Genomic DNA, 26,584 nt, shown 5'->3' on the forward strand with positions numbered 1-26,584 from the left:
TTTTTTTTTAAGATTTTATTTATTTATTTATTTGAGAGAGAGAGAGAGAAACAGCATGAGAGGGGAGAGAGTCAGAGGGAGAAGCAGACTTCCCGCTGAGCCTGAAGCCTGATGTGGGACTCGATCCTAGGACTCCGGGATCATGACCTGAGCCGAAGGCAGTCGCTTAACCAACTGAGCCACCCAGGCACCCGCATTTCTGTGTTCCTTTACAGGTCTTGCTGGGAGTTAATTCAAATTCTGGCTGTCCACAAATGATTTGGCCTTTTAGGGACTCAGGAATTTGATTTCCACTTCAACAGCTTTATAGGGACTCCTCTATCAGAATAAAAGTAGGATGTCAAGTTTCTTGGCCAAAAGCTTCACTTTTATTTTCTTTCAGAGCCATATAAGAGAATGTTTCTTTTTCCTCTGTTATTTGCATCTTGCAAAGCCAGTAAGCTGACCTTATGATCCTATTATCTTTTGCTCACATAGTTCACAAAAACTGTCCAAATTCTATGATTTTTTTCTAAAAATTGAAAACCTTTAAGTATTAATAAGTAAAAAATAGAAATGCAGGAGTTTTAGAAAATATGACTGTCCGTGGAAACACAGTGAAAAAATAGCGTGTTCACTGCTCCATAGAAAAATAAGAAAAATAAGTTAATGTAAAAAATCTCTCCTAAAGCTAAATATAATGGTAAAAGTAACTTATTTTGACATTGTGTTCTTAAATTTTTATGTTATTAAAATATTTTTTCTATGAAATGTTGCTTATATAACGGGTTTTTTTTTTTTTTTAAAGATTTTATCTACTCATTTGACAGAGAGAGACAAAGCAAGAGAGGGAACACAAGTAGGGGGAGTGGGAGAGGGAGAAGCAGGCTCCCCACTGAGCAGGGAGCCTGATGCGGGGCTCAATCCCAGGACCCTGGGATCATGACCTGAGCCAAAGGCAGATGCTTAACGACAGAGCCACCTAGGTGCCCCTATACTGGGTTTTTAAAAAATGTTTTTATTTTGGGAAAAAAAGGTCAAACTCATACTGATTTCCTTAAATTCTTTTTTTTTTTTAATTGGTTTTTGAAGTCCCAAAGTCTAAGAACCAGGAATTAGTGAACATTTATGTAAGGCTTCTATGAGCTAGGCTCTGTTTTAAGAGCTTTACAAACATTTATTCATTTAATTCTTAACAGCAACTTTATGAGGTAAGTACTGATTATACCCAATTATTAGGTAAAAAAACAGAGAAACTGAAGGGTTAAGTAACCTGCCCAAGATCACATAGCTAACAAATGGTGAACCTAGGGCTAAAATCCAGGATTCTGAAGCTAATCTCTCTTCCTTTCCTTCCTTTCATTGAGCTAGAAATCTCAACCCAGTATTTAAATATGTGGAAGGCATTTTGGCATTTATCTATCAAAAGGTTCAAAAATATGTCTTTATGGTTTGACCCAGCATTTCTAGGAATTTATTCTAAGTGCCAAAATATATGTACAGGGTATTTTTTTAAGATTTTATTTATTTGAGAGAGAGAGAAAGTGAGCGGGGGCAGGAGTGGGGGTGAGTAGCAGAGGGAGAGGGAGGAACAGACCCTCTGCTGAGCAGGGAGCGCAACGGGGGGGCTAGATCTCAGGACTCCAGGATCACGACCTGAGCCAAAGGCAGATGCTTAACCAATTGAGCCACCCAGGTGCCCCTGTACGAGGGTATTAATTACAGTATATTTTCAATAGAGAAAAATAGAACTAACCAAATGCCCCACATACAGAGGATTGTTTTAAGTAATAGATAGCACAGCCATGCAAAAGAATACTAGTAAATAATTTTTAATTGATTTAGGTATTTAAACTGTGTCTCACAAAATCCTGGGGTTCATCTGATCTGCATTAGGGCTCTGTAGGTTTTTTATCTGAATTCCATAAATTTTTATGGAGATTGATACATGGTTTTCTTATCACCCCTGATTGAACTTGTTTGTGTTTATAAAACATGTTCTTATAGATTTAAGATGAGTAAATACTCTACATTTGAATAGTAGTCCATCTCCATGGGTTGACTGATGCCTTATTTATTTATTTATTTATTTATTTATTTATTTATTATTAATGAGGATGCTATGCAGACTAAGCTGATTTTCAACAGCAGCTCTCTAGTTATGATGTGATAATGAGTGTCCCCATTAGGGTTTTCTGGCTGACCAAACTTGTCAACCTGTCCTCAGTATATTTTTTCTACTAAACACAACCAGACTTCGCTTTGCTAAACTAGCCTGTAATCAGCAGAATTCCTGAGAGGGAGATTCTTCCCCGTTATAGTTTCAATTTTATGTAAAAAGCTTCTCTGGTCTAATCAGTTAGAATTCTTCCTTGAAACTACTGAAAGAGTAATTAGTGACTAGTGTGGACAACACAAATAGCTTTTTTTTTCTTTTTGCAATTAAAAATTCTTGAAAATGTGACTGTATCACGATGTAAGGGAAGAGGCAGTTGTTTTAACAGAATTGTGAATTTGCTTTAACTGTTCCCTGTGAGATGTTGGCAAGTTATTTTATCTTTCTAAGCATTAGATTTTTTGTCAGTAAAATGGAAATTAATATCTTTCAGTTTGTTACGAGGATTACATAAGATACATTTGAGCGCTCAACAAATGTTGACATAAAAGGAATATGGCTAGGGACGCCTGGGTGGCTCAGTCGTTAAGTGTCTGCCTTAGGCTCAGGTCATGATTCCAGGTCCTGGGATCGAGCCCTCCATCGGGCTCCCTGCTCGGCGGGAAGCCTGCTTCTCCCTCTCCCACTCCCACTGCTTGTATTCCCTCTCTCGCTGTGTCTCTCTCTGTCAAATAAATAAATAAAATCTTTAAAAAAAAAAAGGAGTATGGCTAATTTAAATATGGGAGTCAGGGAAGGTTCCGTCAATTTATTTTTTTCCCTGTATCCATCACCTCAAATACTGGAGGTAATTTCACACATCTCCAGTAACAGAGAGATAGGAATGAATGTATTAGACTTTTATTTTTGGAAATGTTTCCTACTTTTTACCCTCAGAAAAAATCTAACTTCCATCTATTTAGAGTTTTACAACTTGTATTAAAGATAATATTATACCCACTCTTTGCTGTATAACCTTGCTAAGTTCTCTGGCCAAAAGCAATAAATTTCACTCTGGCAAGATCAAAGACTATTCAGATAATATGAATATAAAATATTGCACTACTCTTTAAACTTATGGTCCATTTATGCAAAGTCTCATTGCACCACTTCTTGGTCTTTTGGCTAAGATCAAGTGTAGTACACTCATTGCCATAGGAGAAGTGTCTCAGTTATTTTCTGGGGTGCCAGTAGTTTTATGGAATTGTCTTTCCATTCTCTCTCTGTCTCTCTCAAGTTTTCCTTGACCTTCCCTGTCTGAGTTGGTTGCCCCTCCGATAGGCATCCTCCATAGTCTGAATTCCATAGGTAATCTGGGGTGCATTTTTCTGTCAGTATGTATGAGTCTTCCCTAACAGATTATGAATTTGCAATGGGCAAGAACTCTGAGTGTTCCTGGCAAACCCTCACTTCCTGGTCCCCAACACCCACAACTGTGCCACTGCTATCAGCCCTGGGGGGGGCTGTGCTAATCCCATCATGCCTCCCATTTCTGTCAGCCCTGGTCTGCCAGGTCATCTCCCATTCTTGGACTCTGATCTCCACATGGCCTCATATGCCCCTATCCTGGCCCTACGTCTCACCATTCTCCAACTTATGAAACCCTTCCACAGTGACTTCACAGCATCCCCTCTCTACCTCACTTCTTGAATGTTGGCTTCAACTTCTTGATATAGGGGTGACCTGGCTCTCCCAAAGACACTGGTTCCTTTGCTGATGGGGGCCATTTTCTCTCTCAAGCTCCTCATATCATGAGCCCACAAGCAGGGTGGGTACTGCATACCGAATGTTTGTGGATCCCCCCAAATTCATATGTTGAAAACAAACCCCCAATGCGATGTTATTAGGAATTGGGGCATTTGGGAACTGATTAGGTCATGAGAGTAAAGCCCTTATGAATAGGATTAGTACCCTTATAAAAGAGACCCCAGAGAGCTCCCTTGCCCTTTCTGCTTCGTAAGGATGCAGGATAAGACAGCCATTTATGAACCAGGAGGCTAGTTCTTATCTGATCTTGGACTTTCAGGGAGAAATAAATGTTGTTTATTTATTTTTATTTATTTATTTGACAGACAGAGACACGGCGAGAGAGGGAACACAAGCAGGGGGAGTGGGAGTGGGAGAGGGAGAAGCAGGCTTCCCACCGAGCAGGGAGTCCGGTGCAGGGCTTGATCCCAGGACCCTGGGATCATGACCCAAGCTGAAGGCAGTCGCTTAACCAACTGAGCCACCCAGGGGCCCCGAAATAAATGTTGTTTATAAGCCACCTAGTCAATCGTAGTTTTGTTATAGCAGCCTGAATGGACTAAGACAGGGGGTCATCCTTATTACTGCTTCCAGAACATTCCCTCCACCCCTCAGTGCTCCTAACCAACTCTCAATCTCCAGTCAACAGACCTATAATCTTCTATTGCCTCCTTTTCACATACCCACTTGTTTCTTAAGATTTTAGCTCCAGATCCCTCTCCTGCACTACATCTGCCATACTTCTTGGTGATTGTTTTATCCTCATAGGTTTTGTTTTTATTATCTGGTCTTAGCTTTCTTTAGATTCCCCTCCTCCAATGACCTTGCCCCATCCCACCTCATGTACTGAGTCCCATGGTCAGCCCTTGGACTTTGTCATTATTAATGAGTGTAACCTGTCCCTAATCTCAGTCTCAAGTGCTAGCTATTAGTGTTACTATTTTTACAGAATTTGTTGAATTGGATTGCTCACAATTTGGATCACCACAGGCAAATGAGTTCCACTCTTTCAGCGCCATTTGCTCTGTTCAGGGGCTATGGTGTGATGAGTTGAGAACAGGTATTGGTGATAGGATAGCTGGGCAGAGAAGCAAGAGGAACTGAATAATGAAGGGCTTAAGGGCTTTGAATTAAGCCGTGAAGAAAGAGGTAAAGCCTGGGGGCCAGAGAGGATAGAACAATATTCTATTATGGAAGAAAAGGATGGCTAACCTGCATGTCAGGAGGTGAGATATTGGCTAAGAAACAGTAAACAGATTATAAACTAGAGGTTTTTGGGATCAGCAAGGGTAGAATAGAGAGATTAGAGGCAGCCCAGGGGACACAGGGAGGAGAAAATGTTCCAGAGCACACAGTAGGGGCTGAATAAATATTTGTTGAATAAATGAATAAATTACATGACTCCAGGCATAGGGTTTTATTGTTTTCTTATCCTGTTTTGGGCCCAGAAGTGCAAGGGCATCACATTTTAGGCAGGTATGTGGGGTGGGGAAGGTCGAGGCTGCTGCTAGCATATTTCTTGTGCAAATTAGAAGTGACTCCATATTTGGGCAGATAGATTAGAAAAGGTTTCAACTTTTAGGTTCTAAGCAGCTTTGTGTCAGCAATGTATGTTTTGGATCTCTGCGCCCCTATTTTTGGGGATAGGTTGGGGGCAGGTGGGTAACACAATAATGTGGTAAGGTGGGGCGCCTGGGTGGCTCAGTTGGTTAAGCATCTGCCTTCAGCTCAGGTCATGATCCCAGAGTCCTGGGATTGAGCCCCGCATCAGGCTCCCTGCTCAGCAGGGAGCCTGCTTCTCCGTCTCCTTTTGCCTGCCTGTCTGCCTACTTGTGATCTCTCTCTGTCAAATAAATAAATAAAATCTTTAAAAAAAAATAATGTGGTAAGGTTCTAAAGTCCATTCTTGAACTTCCACCCCACCCCTACCCCAGCTCAGTAGTCTTTATACTTTTTGAACCTGGGCTCCTGCAATCTTTGAAGCCAGAAATTCTTAACATTTCTTCTGTGACCTCCCTTTCTAGTCAGTTGAGACCAAGGTCTAGTTTAAAATGAAGAGTTGGTTGACTGGGGGTGTAAGGGATTTATTTCTCTTTTTGTTGGGGTAAAAAAAAGGAAAACGATACGGATTTATGATGGGACTCCTGTTTACTTTCTGTACTTTCCCTCATTTTCAGGATTCACAACCATCTTCCCAGGCAAATGTGAATTACATTATTCTTATGGAGGTCTGAGAAGAGAGTCTGCAACTTGGGCCAGGTGCAGAGTGAGGAATAAGTGAAGATTCAGACTCAAGGTATTCCATTGTGCCTCGTATATGCTGTATTTCCTTCTGGTAAAATACACCACTAGCTGTAAACTTGCTGAAGTTAGGTGTTGTTTTATTTTTTTCACCTTTGTATCTTTCCCAGAGTTTAGCATCATCCCTGACACTAAGAAAATGTTGAATAAAGGGCAGTGAGGTTGAACTGAATGTGCATGAGCAAAGGCTGCTGACTACCAGCCTTTCCCCTCTGTCTGCTGACATTTTCACCCTGGGCATCAGTCATCATAAGGCTGTTTTCATCATTTGCCTCTTCCATCTTCCCCTCTGAAGGAAATGCTTCTCATGGGAATCTGCTGATCCAGTGAGCTGCAGTCATTTGATACCTAAAGAGATTTGGAAACATTCATTTCCTAGTGGCTCCTATGCTTAATAGGGTCTAACAGTTTCCCTTACTGTCTCCATTTGCTCTTATTTGGTTCTTGTATTTGGAGGTGTATCCAAGGAGTCTTAAGAAAGGTATATGTGGAATTTTTTTGTTGACCCCAGTACAACACTCTGCTGCTTCGACTCAGGTCATGATCCCAGAATCCGGGGACGGAGCCCCACGTCGGGCTCCCTGCTCAGTGAGGAGTCTCCTTTTCCCTCTCCTTCCGTTCCTCCCCCCACTTGTGCTCTCTCTCTCTCTCTCAAATAAAAAATCATTAAAAAAAAGAATTTTGAAACACATAATAAACAATTGTCTGCTTTTAAACTTGAATGATACAATTTTCAACAAATTTTCATTTAAAAAAATTTTTTACATTAAAAATATTTGGAGGGCGCCTGGGTGGCTCAGTCGTTACGTGTCTGCCTTCAGCTCAAGTCATGATCCCAGGGTCCTGGGATCGAGCCCCGCATCGGGCTCCCTGCTCGGCGGGAAGCCTGCTTCCCCCTCTCCCACTCCCCCTGCTTGTGTTCCCTCTCTCGCCGTGTCTCTCTGTCAAATAAATAAAATCTTAAAAAAAAATTTGGAAGTATAGTTGACATATAATATTATATTAGTTTCAGGTATATGACATAGTGATTCAACAATTATATACATTATAAATGCTTGTCACAATAAGTGTGGTTACCATCTGTCACCATATAAAGTTATTACAATCTTATTGACAGTATTCCCTATGCTCTACTTTTCATTCCCATGACTATTTTATAACTGGAAGTTTATTCCTCTCAATCCCCTTCACCTATTTTGCCTCTCCCTCTACCCACCTCCCCTCTGGCGACCACTAGTTTATTCTCTGTATTTATGAGTGTGTTTCTGTTTGCTCATTTGTTTTGTTTTTCAGCTTCCACAAATAAACAAAATCTTTTGGTATTTGTCTTTCTCTGACTTATTTCACTTAGCACAATACCCTCTGGGTGTATTCATGTTGCTGCAAATGGCAAGGTTTCATTCTTTTTTTATTGCTGTTTAATATTCCGTTGTGTATATATATTAGTTCTTTATCCATTCATCTATCAATGGTTTCTTCCTTATCTTGACTATTGTTGATAATACTGCAGTAAGTATAGGGGTATATACATCTTTTCAAATTAGTGTTTTTATTCTCTTTGGATAAACACCCAAGAGTGGAATCACTAGATCATATGGTAGTTCCATTTTAAATTTTTCGAGGAACCTCTGTATTGTTTTCAATAGTGGCTGTACCAATTTATATTCCCACCTACAGTGCACAGGGATCCCTTTTGTCCACATCCTCACCAACACTTGATATTTCTCAATAAACTTTTTATTAATTAGATCTGGGGGTGGAGCGGAGGGAGAGGGGACTCTTAAGCAGGCTCCAGGGCACCTGGGTGGCTCAGTTGGTTAAGCGACTGCCTTCGGCTCAGGTCATGATCCTGAAGTCCCGGGATCGAGTCCCACATCGGGCTCCCTGCTCAGCGGGAAGTCTGCTTCTCCCTCTGACCCTCTTCCCTCTCGTGCTCTCTGTCTCTCATTCTCTCTCTCTCAAATGGGTGAATAAATAAAATCTTTAAAAAAAAAAAAATTTAAGCAGGCTCCATGCCCAGCACAAAGCCCGACTCGGGATTCAGTCTCACAACCCTGAGATCATGACCTGAGCTGAAATCAAGAGTCAGAGGCTTAACCTACTGAGTCACCTGGTCGCCCTTCTCAACAAACTTTTAAATCCACTCCCTGATATTAGCTTTCTTTTGTTTTTCAAACTTGCCCAACCCATAGAATTAGTAAATGGCAGGGCTGGAATTGGAAGTCTTTTAGGGTTTGGTTTGAAATTGTTACTCTGTTGCTGTCAGGCTGGCCCAGTTTCTTAGCTTCTATAATAAAAATAGAAATTAAAAAAAAAACAACACCCTAATTTTTGACTACCAGATTCTAGGCTCTATTCTAAGAGCTTTTCTAATCTATAAGTTCGGATAATAATAGTGTTGTCTTGAAGATGACATGTGGGCATTTGTATAACATCTGTTGGACGAAGGCTGGATATTGTAACTGCTCCATAATGTTAGTCATTGTGATTGTCATTATGAATAATTTTGTCTGCCAAGAAATATGACCAGCCACAAAAATGCTGCCCTTGCCATTTCCATTTAAATGGTACTGTTCTGGGACGTCTAGCTGGCTCAGTCAGGGGAAGGTACGACTCTTGATCTTGGGATTGTAAATTCAAGCCCCACGTTGGGTGTAGAGATTGCTTAGAAAGAAAATCTTTTTAAAAAAATGTAAATAAAAAAATGTTACTATTCTGAAGAATGTTTGTAAACATGTCACAAATGCTCTTTTTTTTTTTTTTTTTGGTGGGCAGCAAAGCAAGGTTCATTGAGCGGTAGCAGTGATAGTACAAAGCTCCTGAGGAGGGAGGGGACCCAACAGGGTGGCCACAGGAGTTTCTAAGTCTAGAGGGTTTTAGGGCTTGTTGACAGGCTGTTTTAATCTGATTAACCCTCCCTGCGCCTGTCCTCCAATCAGGTTTTTGTCACCTATCCTGGGAAAGGGTGGAGGGCTTCTTCCAGGGTGGTGTGAAATCCTTTTAAGGGTGGTTTCATCTTTGGGCGGGGACCCCTTGTCCCTGTTTGCCTGCCTTCTAACTATCCTTCATTATTCCCCCCTCTGAAGACGTATCCTTAATTGCCATTAGGGAAAAAGGGCTATGACTGATTGTAGCAACTTCCTATTGGTCAAGAGGGTTGGATGGAGTGGCAGTCAGGGTTCCTCTCATCCTGATCTATCAAGGGGTCCCTTGTAGATATCTGGTTTGACCTTCATATGAAGCTCCATCTGAACCACCATTTGGAATTTGATGACCTTTAGTCTGGAAGATATAAAGCGGGTTAGGGCATTTAGGAGGCAAGGCCCAAAGCACAATGCAAGATCGAGTATAGCCAGGGGTCTGACGAGGGGTAGGGGATGTTTTGGTGGACTTCCCACATACTGTGAGGAGAGGGCAGGTGAAAGGAATGCAATAAGGATTATGATTTTGATGGGATATAAGGATCTGTGTCTTGTCCCTTCAAGACTAGTTTGAGGTCCTCTCTGGGTTCACAGAGGGATTTTGGTTCCTTGTTGTTAGGCCCATTGGGGGACCAGGGTTTGACTCTGGAATGGTGGATTCAGGCTTCAAATTCAGGCACTTTGCTGTTGGAGTGGCTAAAATCACCGTATTCGGTCCCTCCCAGGCTGGCTCTAACAAGCCTTGGTCCCCAGGGTAAAATGGGAGAGGTTGGGTATTTTGGGGCTGGGAGTTGGGAAACTCCTTGCAAGAGGGATGAAATGATTCCAGAACCTTGGATGCTCCCTCTGATAACACTCAAAGGGACTAGGGGGCTTCAGACCAAGGGATTTACCAGTGCCTTTATCACTTCTGAGGCTTTTTCGGTTTTACAGGGGAAGGCCTCAACCCAGGGCATTAAGGTATCTACCCAAAGCAGGAGGTACCTGTACCCATGCATTTTAGACATGTGTGAAGTCCATTTGCCAGTCTTTCCCAGGATAACTTCCTACTTGCTGTATGTCTCAGGGGATTTGTGAATGGGAGAACGGGGTATTCTTCACATTTTTCCTGTCCTAGAGTTAGTTTCTTCCTGTCCCAGAGTTAGTTTCATAGTCACAGCTGCCCCTAAGGCATGCCGGCCAGCCATAAGCCACCAGATCCAGCTCTTTGCTTAAATATCCCACTGGCTGTTGAGCTGGTCTCTGGGCCTGGGTTAGGTCACCCAAGGCCATTCCCTTTCTGTCACATCCCTCATGGTAGGAAGACTTAAAGCTGGGGCACTGAGCAAGGCCCTCTTGAGATTTTTAAAAGCTTTTTCTGACTCTGGATCCCACATTAATTGATGGCTGTCTGGGTGTCCTTGATCAACCAGTAGAGGGGACATGCTATTTTTCCATATCCTGGTATTCACGAGCGACAGTGTCCTGTTATGCCCAAAAAACCTTTCCAACAAGGGAAAGTTGTGTAGTCCTTAAAGTGTATGGGAATTTACTCTTTTTTCCCTAAAGATATTTAAATAACCTTTTTATTTTAGAATAATTTCAGATTTACAGAAAAGTTACAAGATGGTACAGAGAGTTCCTGTCCATTCCTTACCTGCATCTCATATTACTGTGGTAACTTTATCACTCCCAAGAAGCCAACATTGGTACATTACTATTAATTAAACCCCAGACTTTTTCATATTTCCCTAATGTCCTTTTTCTGTTGCAAGATCCAATACAGGATACCCCATTGCATTTGGCACGTGCTCTCTTCTGCCCTAAGCAGTCCCTTCTTCTGTTAGCCTGAACTGTGCTCTGCTCCAAAGGAATGCCACAGGGAAGCTCCTTGCATTCTCCAATTCTGACATTTGCAGCTTTCTGCCCTTCACTTTTCTGACCAATCCCTGTCTTACACTCTGACAGATTCGTAAGACTGGTCTGAAACAGTGGTTGTATGACCTAACCTAGATCCTCAGTAGTAATTCCTACAGAACCTGGCACATGGTGACTCTTCCTCAAAAAATGTTAATTATAGCTTTTTAAAATCATTGTGCTCTCCTCTTCAGGTTGTAAACCGGCCTAGCTCCTGATTCTGTCCAACCTTTTTCAATCCTCTCATGTTATCTCGGATGTTACTCAGTTTAGTAGATGAGTTTGCTGACTCAGAGGCTGCTTAATTGCCAGAGAAGTTTGAATGCTTCTTTTTAAATGCTTTGTGACTTTCCTTCCCTTATAGAAAATTTTGGAAAGTAATAGGACAACAAGAAAGAATCTGGTATTTCAGACTTCTTCCAAGTCCTCTCCCACCCTCTATTTTGGTCTTTTTTTTATTCCTAGAACTCCCACCATACTGCCTGCAAATAGGGGAAGGCCCACCCACCCATCTGCTCTGAGCAGGGAGGGAACAGACCTGGCAGCTGTGGTCTAGGATAAGCGATTTTGAGTATTCAAATCATTTCCTGTAGGATGTGCTTAGGTCACATGGTCTAATCAGAAAATTTCATGCAATCTGACATTTCCCATCAGAGTTGCTTAGAAACCTAAGGAAGGCTCTGGCTCTGAATGGCAGGACAGTAATAAATTAGGCAGTCCCAGGTCCAGCCATCTGCTTTAAGTAAATTAAGAGCATAACCCATATGGGATTTATCTAAAATAGCAGTTCTTATTTTTTCCCCTCTTCTCGTTTTTATTCCTCTTTATCTGGGCTCTATTAATCAGTTTAAGTTTGCATAGAATACCCCAGCTGTCTTTATCCTGTGGGCGAGGGTACTTTAGCTGTGCCTCTGCAGGGCCACCCTCCACCCTCTCGTCCTTCCTGATTTACCACCTTCCTCTGGTCCCTCCGCACCTTGGCCCCTCTGACCTCTCCAACCAGTGTCCCCTCATGTGGCCTCTCACCATCACTTTCATTGTCACTCTTTGCCCACCAGTCCTTATTGTACACGATCTCATCATGCCACTGCCTTGCTCAAGAACCTGCACCACTTACAAGACAAGCCAAATGTTTCTACTGTAAATTCCTCATCAAGCTCCAACCTGCCTTGGAACCTCATCTCCTTACTGGCTTTTACCCTCACTTCACATAGTCTGTTCTTGCTACTTTTTCCAGAGCACACCTACTTTGTCCAAACTCATTTATTTTAATATTTTAAGATTAGATCCTGCTTCATATCTTTGCTTAACTGTGTGGTGTTTCTTATTCAGTTGTAAGCTCCTGGAAAGCAGTCTTCCACATTTTTGTTGTCCCCCACCCCATGCTTATCACAATTTTAGACACCTGGAAGTGGTCAGTAAATACTGAACTAATTAATTAATGAACCACTTTGTCATGGTTGTGCTTCTAGTGGATGAGACAGTTGAGACAAGTAGGATATATAGTTGGTGAGGTGGTGACAACTGCTATGATTAAGAAGTAAGTAGAGGAGGAAGTAGTAGGGGGGTGGAGATGCAAATAGGATAGTAAAGAAGGACTCCAAGGGGAAGAACACTTGGGGCAAGACATCATAGTGGTGGATCTGAATTCTCTAAGGCAAATGTTCAGTTATTAAAAAAAAAAAAAAGTCCTTTCCAGGTCATAGCACAGTAATATGCACGTTTGATGAATGCGATTGGAATGACACATATCATGGCGTCACTGACGACCCAGAATACAATTCAAATAATATTTTTAAGTACAAGTTATGTTGTACCACAGGGGGATAAAGCCACCCATTTCAATTCCCAGCTGACACAATTCAAGAAAAAGAAAGAACGAAAGAAATGGCTTTGTGACACAGAATTTGTTTAGAATAGATACGGTTAAACAAAGTAGGAAAACAGTCAAGACAATCCATAAGTGAAAATTAAATGGAACACAATACCAAGATTAGATTTCTCCCTCGAGCCTTTGTGGAGGACCGGAACAGCTGAGCTGGAGCTTGATCCAGTGGGGGCCAGCACAGGGATGGTCCAGAGATGCCAGGGAAGGGAGGCTGTCTGGGGTATGAGAGGATTTGTGGGTCCAAAGACCATCAAAGAGGGCCATTCTTTCAGCAGGGGGGAAGCAGCTACTGTATGCAGACTGCCACAGCATGCTCAGAGGTCTGATTGGGTTTCCATGTGAAGATCACTTCATTCTGGAAAGTTCATCAACATTGGATGACACCAGCAACCTTAAAAAGTTTTTTTCTCTTTGACTTATTAATTTCACAGTTAGGAATCTAGCCTAAGGAAATCTTCAGAGGTGCAAATATAGGGTTATGTACTGGATGTTCAGGTCAGCATTATCCACACAATAGTGTTTGTGCATTCATAAAAAAATGCTTTAAAAGTGGCACAGAAAAATACACCCACCATACTGAGCAAAATTTTTTAAAAGCAAAATTCCATACTGCACATAAGTACTGTTCTAAATGTGTAAAAATAAAATGATTTTACTTATTTGCCAAACATTATTACCACATAGATGTTTCAGACTGTGACAGGTGCTGAAGAGATGAATTTATATGTGTATGTGTGTGTTCACAGAAAACACTAACATGATTATAAATACTGGCACACAATTAAATTTGGGGGTTCCCAAGTAAATAAAATTCATTAAGACGCTCTTTCCTTTTGTGAATTGGAGGTACAAAGCGACCTACAGTAGGCTGCATTTCTCTGCAGGCAGCTCATTAAATGCCAGCAGAGCCCTCCCCTCCCCCCACCAACGTCTAATGTTTCTCCTTTCTGGAAGAAGCCTGCATAAACCAGCGGAGCAGGTTTGTGGCGGTGAGGCGCAGCGTGCAAAGCAGATTTGAGTCCGGGATTAGCACACTTGCAGTTGGACAAACGGGCCATTTGAGTGGCCTCACCTATGCCTGTCTGGAGGACAGTCTGTGGGTTCTCAGTCAAAAGAGGACACGGAATCTGACACCCCCCCAGGGTGGAAACAAAGCACTGCATGGAAAAAAGATGCTTTTGTGCCAAACGAGGTTTCTAGGCAACAACTCATTTAACTACTTCAATGTCTCTAATCATTCAGCACTGCTGACCTTTAGAACTTGTCTGATAAGCTCATCAGATTTCTGCCATGAAAGAGCTGATATATGCAGATGAGACAGATCAACATTTGGCTCCTGCCTTACTTTCCAGCCTCAGAGGCCATCCCTTTGTTTTTTGTCCTACCAAAAGATTGTCTTGGTGTCCTCTGACTTTGCTATCTTCATGTTCTATCCATACTGGTCTCTGTGCCTGGATTCCCTTTTCTGGACCTGAAAGTCTCTTCAAGATTTAGTTCAAGTTTCACTTCCTTTGCGACTCTTGCACCACCATCCCTAACTCCTCCCCACACCCCATCCATCCATCCAACTTATTCTCAAACGCCTACTATGAGCTAGCACTGAGACAGACATGGCCATTGTCATCGTAGAGGTTATAACCTAAAAGGAGGACAGTATTGAACAAATAATTATAGCTTTATTTTTCTCCATATTATTTATGACTTGATATTCAATTATATATGTTTTTGTTTATCGTTTACCACTGATATTAGACTATAATAAACTCTAGAAGGGCAGGGGCTTTATTTTGTTTGCCACTGTGCCTAAAACTATCACTATAGGTGATAGTTCCTATCACCTATCACTTTGTAGGTACTTGATTAATATTTAATAACTGAGTAAACTAGAATTGTATATGGTTGCATTTAAAACAACTAAGGATGTGAATTTCTGGTGTGTTTAGAAAGATGCATTAAAACCACCCCTCTTCAGGCATCTTTCAAATGATAAATGATTAAATACTAAAACCCAATATGATGTGATGTGGAGACAGTGATTTCTACCTCACTCCTAACTTCAGTTAGAATGTCTGAGAGATTCGGTCAAGTTGACACCAAAGTATTTTGTGGTAGAAACTTGATGATCGCTTTGCAGTTTTTGAATAATTTTTTTGTGATTCCCGTGGCAATTTCAAGGAAAGGCTTGTTGGAGCCTGATCATGTTATAAGAATATAGGACACAAAATAGAAGGTATTTGGTCAGCAAGGAACAGCCATGATAATAGTCAACCTGTATGAGTAGGGGGTATTCTACACAGCAGTGTCTGCCATGCATTATAATTCTGTTTAGTTGACAAAAACAAATCAAAACAAAAAACAGATGACAATTCTAATACTTCCCAATCTGACTTCCCCTGGCACCCCCCTTCCCAACTGGGGACCTCAGTTATACCTTGGTGTGCTGGGAGCTTGGGTTGTTGGTGGGAAGGAGCAGGTATCCCTGAGGGGATGTTCTCCAAGGTGGGGGGTGGGCAGGGGAGACTGAGGGTGCCTATCCCTGAGGAAACCAAAACTTGACCAAGATGGCCAGAGAATCTAGGCAAGGCTGTAATCCATGGAAACTGAATGAGAGAGAGAGAAACAGAGAGAGGTGTGAGGTGAGTCCTAGGGCTGCTGTACCAAGGCACCACAAACTAGGAGGCTTGAACAACAGACATGGATGACCTTACAGTTCTAGAGTCCGGAAGTCTGAAATCAGTGTGCCAGCAGGAATAGTTCCATTTGAGGGATGTGACAGAGAATCAGTTCCATGACTCTCTTTAACTTCTGGTATCCTCAGGTGTTCCTTGGGCTTGTAGATGGCATCCTCCTGGGGTCTTCATATTGTCTTCCCTCTGTGTCCAAATTTGCCATTTTTATAAGGACACCAGTGAAACTGGCTTAGGGCCCACCCTAATGACCTCATTTTGACTTGATTATCTGCAAGGATCCTGTTTCTAAATAAGGTCACATTCATAGGAGTTCAGTATCTTTTGGGGGAACAGAATTCAAACCCACAACAGAGAGAGAACGGGAAAGAAAAAAGAGGAGTGGAGGGTAGCCTGGAGAATTTCTAGAGTAGCTGGAACGTAGCATAATGTTAACACAGGGGCTTTTTATAGACCCTAGGCAGCCTCAGCCAGCTTTGGAGGAGGGCAGGGTTGCTGCTCAGCTTGGACACATACCAACAATGAAACTGAAAAAGTCCCCTTGAAGTGGCTGGAGCTTCTTGGAAAGAAATACATTTCATAGCCACAATACTGCTTTATTTCTGGGGAAAAAAAATGATATCAAATCTGGGGCAAATCATCAGAGGTAATTCGGTGGATTGGGAAGTGTACTGAGTCACAGTGGTTACATACCACTGCTCTAGTACTGGCTGTGGGTCTTTGCTTCCCCTTGCAGGGCCTTAGTGTCCTCACCTGTAAAATGAGGCCAGTGAGCTTGAACTCACAGGGTATTTGTGACAGTTACATGAGATTAGATATGAAAAGCCAACTGTTCTCAGAAGACGCTCAACAAAAGTCAGTTCCCCATTTTCCCTTCCTTTTTCTTTTTTTAAAAATTTACTTATTTGAGAGAGAGAGCAGGGGGAGGGGCAGAGGAAGAGGAAGAGAGAGAGAGAGAATCTCAAGCAGACTCCCTGCTGAGCACGGAGCCCCATGTGGAGCTCTATCTCACGACCCTGAGATGATGACCTGAGCTTAAACCAAGAGCCTGACAATCTGCCAACTGAGCTACCCAGGTGCCGCCCCATCCGCCATTTTCCTTTTCTGAAAAGATCCAGAGAGAGCTTCTGTTTAAGAAGCTAATTTCTTGTTTTCATTATAATGTCAGAGTACAAAACCTTTTTACAAAGATAGGGTGGTAGACATCTAAATACCTTACAGTTGGTTAGATTTGCTGCCTTATTCGGGGTGTTATAGAAAATGATAAGCTTGAAATGTGGCTAGAACCATCCTATCTTACTCTAATCATTAGGGTAGGAGGCCAGGAGGTTGGGACTGCAGGGGCCCTCTTGGTCACTTAGTATTTTCAGATGTAGCCTTTGAATAATCCAACATACAGAAGAAAATCTCTGCCAGGTCCATAGCCCAGGAATCAGTAAACTGAAAAATCTCTGTCAAAGTTTGTGATCATAAAGAATATATCTATAAACCTTAAATTTTTAATGTAATTCATGACATATAATGTACATTCATTTGTCTAGTTGCATAGCCCTCAAAACTACTGATTTTTCTCAGTATGGGTTGGTTGATTCAAGTTTTACTTCTTTTTTTTTTTTTTTTCACAAACTGTTTCCATAAAGTATTATCCACATTTCCTAATCCTGAGGGTAGGATCTTAGTAGATTTTTCTCTCCCTAAACTTTTAGAGTTTACCAACTAACACCTAATCTGACAATACTTTTAATGATAGATTTTATCAACTTTTCCCAATACGCTCAACCTAATTTTTATGAAAATAACTCTTGTTCTGCATTCCTATTTCATTAGCAATATTGAATTATTATTTTTTAAAAAGATTTTATCTTGAGAGAGAGAGTGAGGGGGAGAGAGAGAGAGAGAATGAACAGAGGGGAGGGGCAGAGAGAGAGGGAGAAGCAGAGTTCCCCACTGAGCAGGGAGCCCGATGCAGGACTCGATCCCAGGGCCCTGGGATCATGACCTGAGCCGAAGGCAGACGCTTAACCGACTGAGCCACCCAGGCGCCCGGCAATATTGAATTAAATTACAAAATTATAATAGCAGATACAATGGATATAAAGGGAGCAAGAACAAAGTCCACTGAGTCTTTGAAAACATATAGCTGAGCTGGAGGGAGCAGAAGCATTCAGACAAATGGAGGCCCTTCCAACTGTACCCCTTAAGTGGGGATATGGTGAAAAGTCAATGTATTTTAGAGAGGAAACTACAACCTACATTAATCTGATGAATTGGTTAAATGAAGATGGGTTGAAGTGTTTCACCACATGAGCTGATAAGGGGAACCATAATGGTTCAACTGTTGACAGATTTCTATATCTCTCTAGTAAGGTTTTGCTGTAAATTAGGACCACCACCATCACTCCAACAACAAATTACAGATGCCAGGATAATCCTAATCACTCTTCAGTATGCTATCATTATATGTATAATTGGATGTTATTCCTAATTCAATGTATGTGTTCAACAGTCTAACAAACATTTATGAAGTGCTTTTATTCCTGCGTGTTGGGAGAAAATATGGTCCTTGCTTAAGGTATGTTGCTTGCTCTTGGGGAACTTATAGTCTGGTAAGGTAGCCAGGTCAGTAAACAGGCAATAACCAAGCAGCTGGGTAGCACAAAGGATAAGCAAGCCGAGAGAACAACATTCCACATTGCACACTGCTACTCCTCATCTTAGTGGAAGTCGGAGGGGAAGTGTGGGTTCGGTGATTAACAAGCATCTGTGGGGCAGTTGCTGAGTACCAAGCTCTGCTTTAGGCAGCAGGAATACAAAGATGAGTAATTCCTAGTCCTGTACTCGAGAAATCCATACAAGTAGCTATAGTACCCTGTAGTGAGTGTGGTCTTTTGAATGGGCACTGGGTCTTCAGTGAGCATCAGGGAGAGACAGTGGGGAAAGGGAGGCTTCCTGCAGGAGGTGATGCTCCTCTAGGCTGGAAGTGCCCGGAGGACAGGGCCTCACTTGTCTCGTGCTTTCTTTTTGCTGCCCCCCACTTCCTGGGACAGTGCCTTTTTCGCACTGTGAGCTTAATTGATTCTATAATGAGTGAGTGAACTACAGGATGAGCAGGAGTTAACTAGGGGCCAGGCCCTGTACGAGATGCTGGGAATGCAAAGATGAGTGAGACGCAGCCTTTGCCCTGATGTAGGAGATTATAATGAAGTCTCATTTCTGGCTGAATCCTGATGACATATTAGGCAATGTAAACAAAACCATTTACAAACATGGGCATGCCTTTCTAACAAATGGTGCTTCACACTGGCTACAGCAAACACTTGGCCAAACATACTCTCCTGAGCTTATTCCATGGAAGACAATGGATGATTAAGGGAACAGGAGACTGATCAAGGCGAGCTCCAGCCGTGGTATTAAAAAGGCATCATTTAGACTGGTGGGGTGCCTGGGTGGCTCAGTCGTTTAGCGTCTGCCTTCCATTCAGGTCGTGATCCCAGGGTCCTGGGATCGAGCCCGCGTCAGGCTCCCTGCTCTGTGGGAAGCCTGCTTCTCCCTCTCCCACTCCCCCTGCTTGTGTTCTTTCCCTTGCTGTCTCTCTCTCTCTCTGTCAAATAAATAAATAAGTAAGTAAGTAAGTAAGTAAGTAAGTAAGTAAGTAAGTAAGTAAGTCTTTAAAAAAAAAGAAGGCATCATTCAGCCTGGCTTGAATCATGATTGTGTCAGGAAACCATCAGTGCTCAACCCCAGAGTATGGATAATACTGTTGGCAATAGGCCATTGGGTGTAGTGAGCAGTTTCATCTGAGGATCCCCCAAGTGCTTTTTCAAATACTGGCTACCCTTTGAAACTTTCCTTTGCACTACCCCCACCTCCAGCCGGGAGAGAAGTGGCAAGTAGTAATTCTCATAACATCATCAAATGCTGTCAAAGTTTGGAGTTGCTGGCTGGAGGTTTGCTCCAGGTGACCAGCAGTTTCAAGCTGGTCTCTAGGAACAAAGGAATTTGAATGAAGTCTCTCAGTTTATTACAATTACCACTGCCTCTGTTCTGACTCTACTCAAACCCTTGATTCCTGAACCATCCAAGGCAGCTGAAGTTGGTAGAGAGGCTAGTAGAACAGGGGACACCAGGCCAGATAGGAGGCATGGTTATGTGATTAACATCAATTTAGTATGCCTAAGTGCCAAATCAGCAAGACAAAAAAAACCCACATCTGTGTAACTTTTCTCTAATATTGTGAAAAGACAAGCTGGGATGGAGGGAGGCAAGGACTTTGTCTCAGGGCACACAGCAAGTTAGGGGCAGAAGTACTCTGTTCCTTGAGTAATCAGCAAGTCAGATTGTGTGTCTGTCCCAGAAAGAGAAAGGCCATTCCCTTTTCTAAGTTGGGCATCTTCACATCTTTGCCCTTTCTTCTCCTAAGAATGTGCCTCATTTTTCCTCCCCAGATAACAACCCTTCCCAAGTTCTCATTGCCGTATTTATTCTTGAGAACCCACACATCAGATGCAAGCAGAATTACAGTTGTAATATTCCCATTCATGCTCTCCACATGCCCTCAACCCTGTCCAGCCAGAGGGTCACATTCCATTTCAGAAATAGTATCAAAGAGAAGTCACTTTGGGGGTAGAGAGCAGGAGTGTAACTAGAAGTTGGGGACCTCTAAGCAATGACTAATGCAGCAGACAGGCTTCTCTTTGTCCATTGTTAACTGATAATGAATAGATCTCCAGCCCCCTTATTTCTACCTCTGGAGAAAGAAGGAGGAGGCAATGGGCAGAGAAAGTTACTTTCAGCCTGCCTCTGCCCTTGAGTTATTGCCTTTTCCCTCCCCCCCAGCTTCTTGAGGTATAATTGACAAATTAAATATAAGATGGTTAAAGTGTTCGTTGTGATGATTTGACATATGTATACATTTATGAAAGGATTTCTCTTATTTAGTTAATTAGCACATCAATCACCTCCTATATTTATCTTTTCTTTCTCCCCCCCTTCCTTTGTGAGAATGTTTTGAGTTATTGCCTTTCCCCCTTTCTTTCACAAGTCACCAAATCTAGCCATGAATTTTTAACAAGTTGGAACCTCTAACAAATCTGAGGTTTTGGCTCTGATGAGTGTTTGAGAAACATTTCAGTGGTCTATATTAGGACTGTATCCTCCAGTTCTGTATCTTATTCTTGTTCTGTCTCAGGCACCAGACAGCCAGGTACAACTGTGGGTATGTTGACACACAGGTTTTAGTTGCCTCATCTGTAAGATGAGGGTGTTCTCTGGGTCATATACTTCTTGAAAGTATGTATTATGCTGTATAATGTTTTTGTTTTTTGCTTTTTGTTTGTTTGTTTTACAGAATTTGAATTAGTGTCAGTCATTTAAAAATTGCTATGGAAAACGGTATGAATAGATGAATGAATGGTTAAAGAATTGTGGTATATACATACATGGAATATTATTCAGCCTTAAAGAGGAAGGAAATTCCAACCCATGCTACAACATGGATGAACCTAGAGTATATTATGTTAAATGAAATAAACAAGTTGCAAAATGAAAATACTGTATGATTCCACATATATGAGATACCTAGAGTTGTCAAATTCACAGAGACAGAGAGTAGAATGATGGATGCCAGAGGCTGGGGGCAATGGGGAATGGTGAATTGTTTCATGAGTACAGAGTTTCAGTTTTATGAGATGAAAAAACTTTTGGACACTGGTTGCACGACGTGAATGTACTTAACACTACTGAACACTTAACAATGCTTAAGACAGTAAATTTTGTATTATGCATATTTTACCACAGTTAAAAAAATTCAGAGATAACTCATGAATATCGGAATAGTCATCTTTTTGGGGGAAAAATAACAAGATTAGGCACACTGGGCTTTAGATACCAGTTGGCAGCAACGAGCTTGAGCTGAGCATCTTGCTCTGCTCTTCAGATGAGCCTCTTCTTTGCTGTTCTCTTTAGCCACCAACATGCTGTCTTCTTTCAATTAAATAATCTGTCTGGCCACTCTAGGCCTTTGGGTTTGCCACCCATGGATTAAAACTATCTCTATGGTCCTTTCTAGCAGTAATATCTATGATTCTAGAATCTCAGTCATTATGAACAGTCTGTAAGTAAACAAGGTCAGTGAAAATGTGGGCAGAGTGACATTCAAGTTACCTCCTTGGCATTTCTTTTCTCAGGTCCCTGGGAAGTTAACACCCATGTCCATAATGGCTGTAAAAACAATTGGCTAGTAACATTGGTTTAGTTGCTCCCTGACCTTTGGATAACCCCATTCCATGGCTGGGGTTTATGCTCTGAGCCTGAGCCTCTAGGATTACTCAGAGTATTGTGGCTTGCTGATACCCTGATCCAGGAAAGACTATTGTCACCAAGGTATACGAAACCCTTAAATGTTACAAAATGGATGACCCTAAGAGCATGAGGAAATTACAAGAGAAATAACCTAGATAACTGGAAGATTTGCTTCCAGAAAAAGAAGATGATTTAAAATTGCCTAAGGAAGCGAAGAAAAAATAGATGTTTCTTAAATTGCCCTCCTAGTTCAATATCAGTATGCTGTGTATGCTGTGTGTGACATCATGATATACAACTCTACTTTTGATCTTGGGAAAGAAGAACTTGATTATTGGAAGTCTGGAGTAAAGTAATTTTGAAAGTTCCCCCTATCCCTTTATGGGGAGAGAAATGAGATCAGCTCAACTAAGATATCAGACGGTTCTACTTCATGAAGATTATCCCTGTCTTGGTCCCCTATTCATCCATTCATTCATTCTTTCATTCATGTGTTCATTCATCCATTTAGTCTACCAATATTTATTTAGCATCTACTATTGCCAGTCCCTGCCTAATAGGCAGGACAGTTAATATTCCTGTCCTTATGGAATTTAGATAGTGGGGGAAGACAGACAGCTAAATAACAGCTTGTTGATGTCTGATCAATAATTTCCTAGAGGATATTATTTGGTATCCTTTTCCCGTTCAATATTTATAAGGCACTTTGGTAGGTGCTCTGGAGTCAGCTTAGTGGACAAGACAGGCATTGAACAAGAATGATAATTTGAGTTTTGCAGTTTTTATTAGTTCTGACTGCAAAGGATCTGGGAAGTTGCTACAGAAGTGGTATTGGTATCTGGCCTTGGAGGATGTCTATGCTCTTAGTAGGCGGAGGCTGGGAGATTTTTTTGCAGGCTGAAGGCAGAACAGAGCCAGAGGCAGGAAGTATGGAATGGTAAGAATGTTGACGAAAACAATGAATCGTAGATCGCTACATCAAAAACTAATGATGTATTGTATGGTGACTAATATAACATAATAAAATAAAATAAAATAAAAAAAGAATGTTTTTGGAGAGCAAGACTTTCTGTGGAGTTGGTTGACTATCGTTCTTCCAGTAACCCCGAATATAGTACAGAAATATAATTCTAAAGAGGGTCATTCCTAGGGGTAGCCTCTGTTACCACAGTGCCTGGAAACCTGCCTAAGAAGAGGCTGCCACGGGCTTAAGATTAATTCTAAAAAAATTTTGTTTTGGGCGCCTGGGTGGCTCAGATGGGTAAGCATCTGCCTTCGGCTCAGGTCATGATCCCAGGGTCCTGGGATCGAGTCCCGCATCGGGCTCCCTGCTCCTTGGGAGCCTGCTTCTCCCTCTGCTTCTCTCTCTCTCTCTCTGTCTCTCATGAATAAATAAATAAAATCTTTAAAAAAAAATTTTTTTTTTTGTTTTGTAAAGTTTGTTTAGGATTGGGGATGAGTAGTTGTGTGCAGGATGACAAAACTGAAACGTCTACACAGTATTTGCACCAATTCATGAGCTGCACTTTATATACTTGAAATTAAGCAAGTTTATGAGAAATACTTTACAAATTCATGAAAAATAACATATGAATAATTATCTTACAATCTGCCAGAAGTACCTGGTGATTCTAACCTAGTAAGACTGTTTTAAAAAGCTAGGAATCTTATATTTGGCAGGAATATAAAATACATTTACTTTAAAAAGATGAAGTATGCTGCATACCATTTTGGACAGCTAATAGAAGAAAGTTTTGTGGCCACTTTATGCACAGATACTTTACATATATATACAGTAATAATACTAATAGCTAACATTTATGTAGTTCTTACTATGTGCTAGGTATCCTTCTAAATACTTTACATATGTTAACTCAGATGACTATCCTGATAACTTTTTTTTTTTAAGATTTTATTTATTTATTTGCTAGAGAGAGAGAGCACAAGCAAGAGCAAGGAGCCCAATGCTGGGCTCGATCCCAGGATCCTGGGATCATGACCTGAGCCAAAGGCAGCCGATTAAACGACTGAGCCACCCAGGCGTCCCTATCCTGATAACTCTTTAGACACTATTATTATCCCCATTTTACAGATGAAGAATTACAGGGAGGTTGGATAACTTGCCCATGGTAGCCTGGCCAGTAAAAGGGGAGGCTGGCATCTCAACCCAGGCCTGGCTCCAGATTCTGTGCAATGTATAGTGAATCTGGAAAGTAAATTAAAAACAAGAACAAATTTAGAGTTAGGAAGTGGGTTGTTTTGGATTTGTACATTTTCTAGTGTTTATTGAGCACTTATTGCATTATGTGAAGCACTGTCTAGGTACTGGGACATACAGAGGTGCACAAAGCAGACAAAAGCCCTGCCCTCAGGATGCTTATGTCCCAACATGTCCACTCCTTTGATTCTAAAGACATCACTTCTCTATTTGACTGCTTTTCAAGCTATCTGCATTAAAGGAACATTTTTAAAAAAAGAAAAATTTCGGGCGCCTGGGTGGCTCAGATAGTTAAGCATCTGCCTTCGGTTCAGGTCATGGTCCCGGGGTCCTGGGATCGAGTCCCACATCGGGCTCCCTGCGGGGAGCCTGCTTCTCCCTCTGCTTCTCTCTCTCTCTGTCTCTCATGAATAAATAAATAAAATCTTAAAAAAAAAAATTTCAACTTGTGAACAAACTTTAATGAAGTGCCATAAAAATCAATTACTAGACACATGAAATTTAAAAAACCCAGACACCCTGTGCTCCATGCAATACGTGATGTCCTTAATAACATCATTAAAAAAAACCAAACAAACCCAAAGACATACAAAACACACAGCCCATTTTTCTTTTTCTTTTTAAGATTTTATTTATTTATTTGACAGAGAGATAGAGAGAGAGCCCAAGTAGGCAGAGAGACAGGCAGAGGGAGAGGGAGAAGCAGACACTCCACTGAGCAGGGAGCACGATGTGGGGCTCAATCCCAGGACCCTGGGATCATGACCTGAGCCGAAGGCAGCCGCTTACCCGACTGAGCCACCCAGGCGTCCCCACACAGCCCATTTTTAAAGTATTGGATTTGACAGATATAAAACTACTCTGTTGATTTTCTATAATCGTCTAAGCTTACTCTCAGCTTTTGTGCTTATCTCATTATGGATCATGATGGCTCACCAACTGGCAAAAGTCTAAGGCCCACATTTGGGATAGCTGCCATACGCTCTCTCTTTGACAACTATCTGGACAGTTGCTGCCCATAACGCCATGTGATCTGAAAAATAAAGATGAATTGGATTGGCAATATGATAGACTTTTTTTCTGTAAAGGGCCAGAGAGTAAATATTTTAGGCTCCATGGGCCAGACAGTCTCTATCCCAATAACTCAACTCTACTATCTAGCTTTCCAGGAATCGTGGATGATATGTAAATAAAAAGTGTGGCTATGTTCCAATAAAACTTTATTTATACTAAATGCTATCTGGATTTTATATAATTTTTATGTACCTCCAAATATTCTTTTTTATTTTTTGAAACCATTTATAAATGTAAAAGATGTTCTTAGCATGTGGGTCACACAAAAACAGGCAGCAGGCTGGACTTGGCCCATGGGTTATAGTTTTCTCATCCCCGCAATAAACCAATTCTGGACAACAGAAATATCCTGGAATACCTAGATTTCCTTGACTTTGCTAAGGAATAAATGTAAGCTGCCATATTTTTGTACTTTGTAATGAATATTATTGGTAGTATCTATAAACACAAAACAGCTGAAAAAGCCAAAACTGCACATTGTAAATGATAATAAAAATTGAGAGAAGATTAGAACCCTCATAGATTGCTAATGAGAATGTAAAATGATGCAACCAATTTGGAATACAGTCTGGCAGTTCCTCAAAAAGTTAAGCCTAGAGTTCCCATATGATTAAGAATTTCACTTCTAGGTATGTACACAAGAGAATCAAAAATATGTCCATACAAAAACTTGTATATGAAGGTTCATTATTCATAATAGCCAAAAAGTAGAAATTACCCAAATGTCCATTAAGTGATGAATAAACAAAATATGGTCTATCCATATAATGGGATATTATTTGGCCACAAAAAGGAATGGAGTAATGATATATACTTTAACATGGATAAACCTTGAAGACATTAAGTGGAAGAAGCCAGATACAAAAGGTCATGTATTGCATGACCATTTATACAGAATGTCCAGAATAGGCAAATCCATAGTATCTACCAGAAGGTAGATACTGGTTGCCAGAGGCTAGGGGCATGGAAAGGGGAATGGGAGTGTCTTTTTGAGATGATAAAAATGTTCTGATAGTATTGATAAGTGCATAACCCTGTAAATATACAAAATACACAAAAAAACCAGTGAATTGTATACTTCATAAACTTTATGTACTCAATAAGGCTAATTTATTTTATTTTATTTTTATTTTTATTTTTTTAAAGATTTTATTTATTTATTTGACAGAGAGAGAGAGAGACAGTGAGAGGGAACACAAGCAGGGGGTGGTGGGAGAGGGAGAGGCAGGCTCCCCACTGAGCAGGAAGCCCGATGCGGGGCTCGATCCAAGGACCCTGGGATCCTGACCTGAGCAGAAGGCAGACGCTTAACGACTGAGCCACCCAGGTGCCCCAAGGCTAATTTTTATTTCAAAGGTATTTTATTATTTTATTTTTTACTGAAAAACTTTACTTTTTTATTTAAATAAAAATTTTTTA

General features: G+C 41.2%; 1 long non-coding RNA gene across 4 annotated transcripts in view; it reads left to right on the forward strand.

Annotated features, from left to right (window-relative positions):
- LOC112831211 (uncharacterized) overlaps nucleotides 1-26,584 on the forward strand; it is a 178,882-nt gene that overhangs the window by 23,513 nt on the left and 128,785 nt on the right. For all 4 annotated transcript variants that reach the window (XR_012380654.1, XR_003210095.2, XR_003210096.2 and 1 more), the window contains exon 2: nucleotides 6,058-6,176. This is a non-coding gene — a long non-coding RNA (uncharacterized lncRNA). The remainder of the gene's footprint in view (nucleotides 1-6,057; nucleotides 6,177-26,584) is intronic.

Source organism: Callorhinus ursinus, unplaced genomic scaffold, assembly GCF_003265705.2.
Source record: "Callorhinus ursinus isolate GAN/ISIS: 27379988/994484 unplaced genomic scaffold, GSC_fseal_2.0 scaffold14, whole genome shotgun sequence".
Taxonomy (NCBI): Eukaryota; Metazoa; Chordata; class Mammalia; order Carnivora; family Otariidae; genus Callorhinus; species Callorhinus ursinus.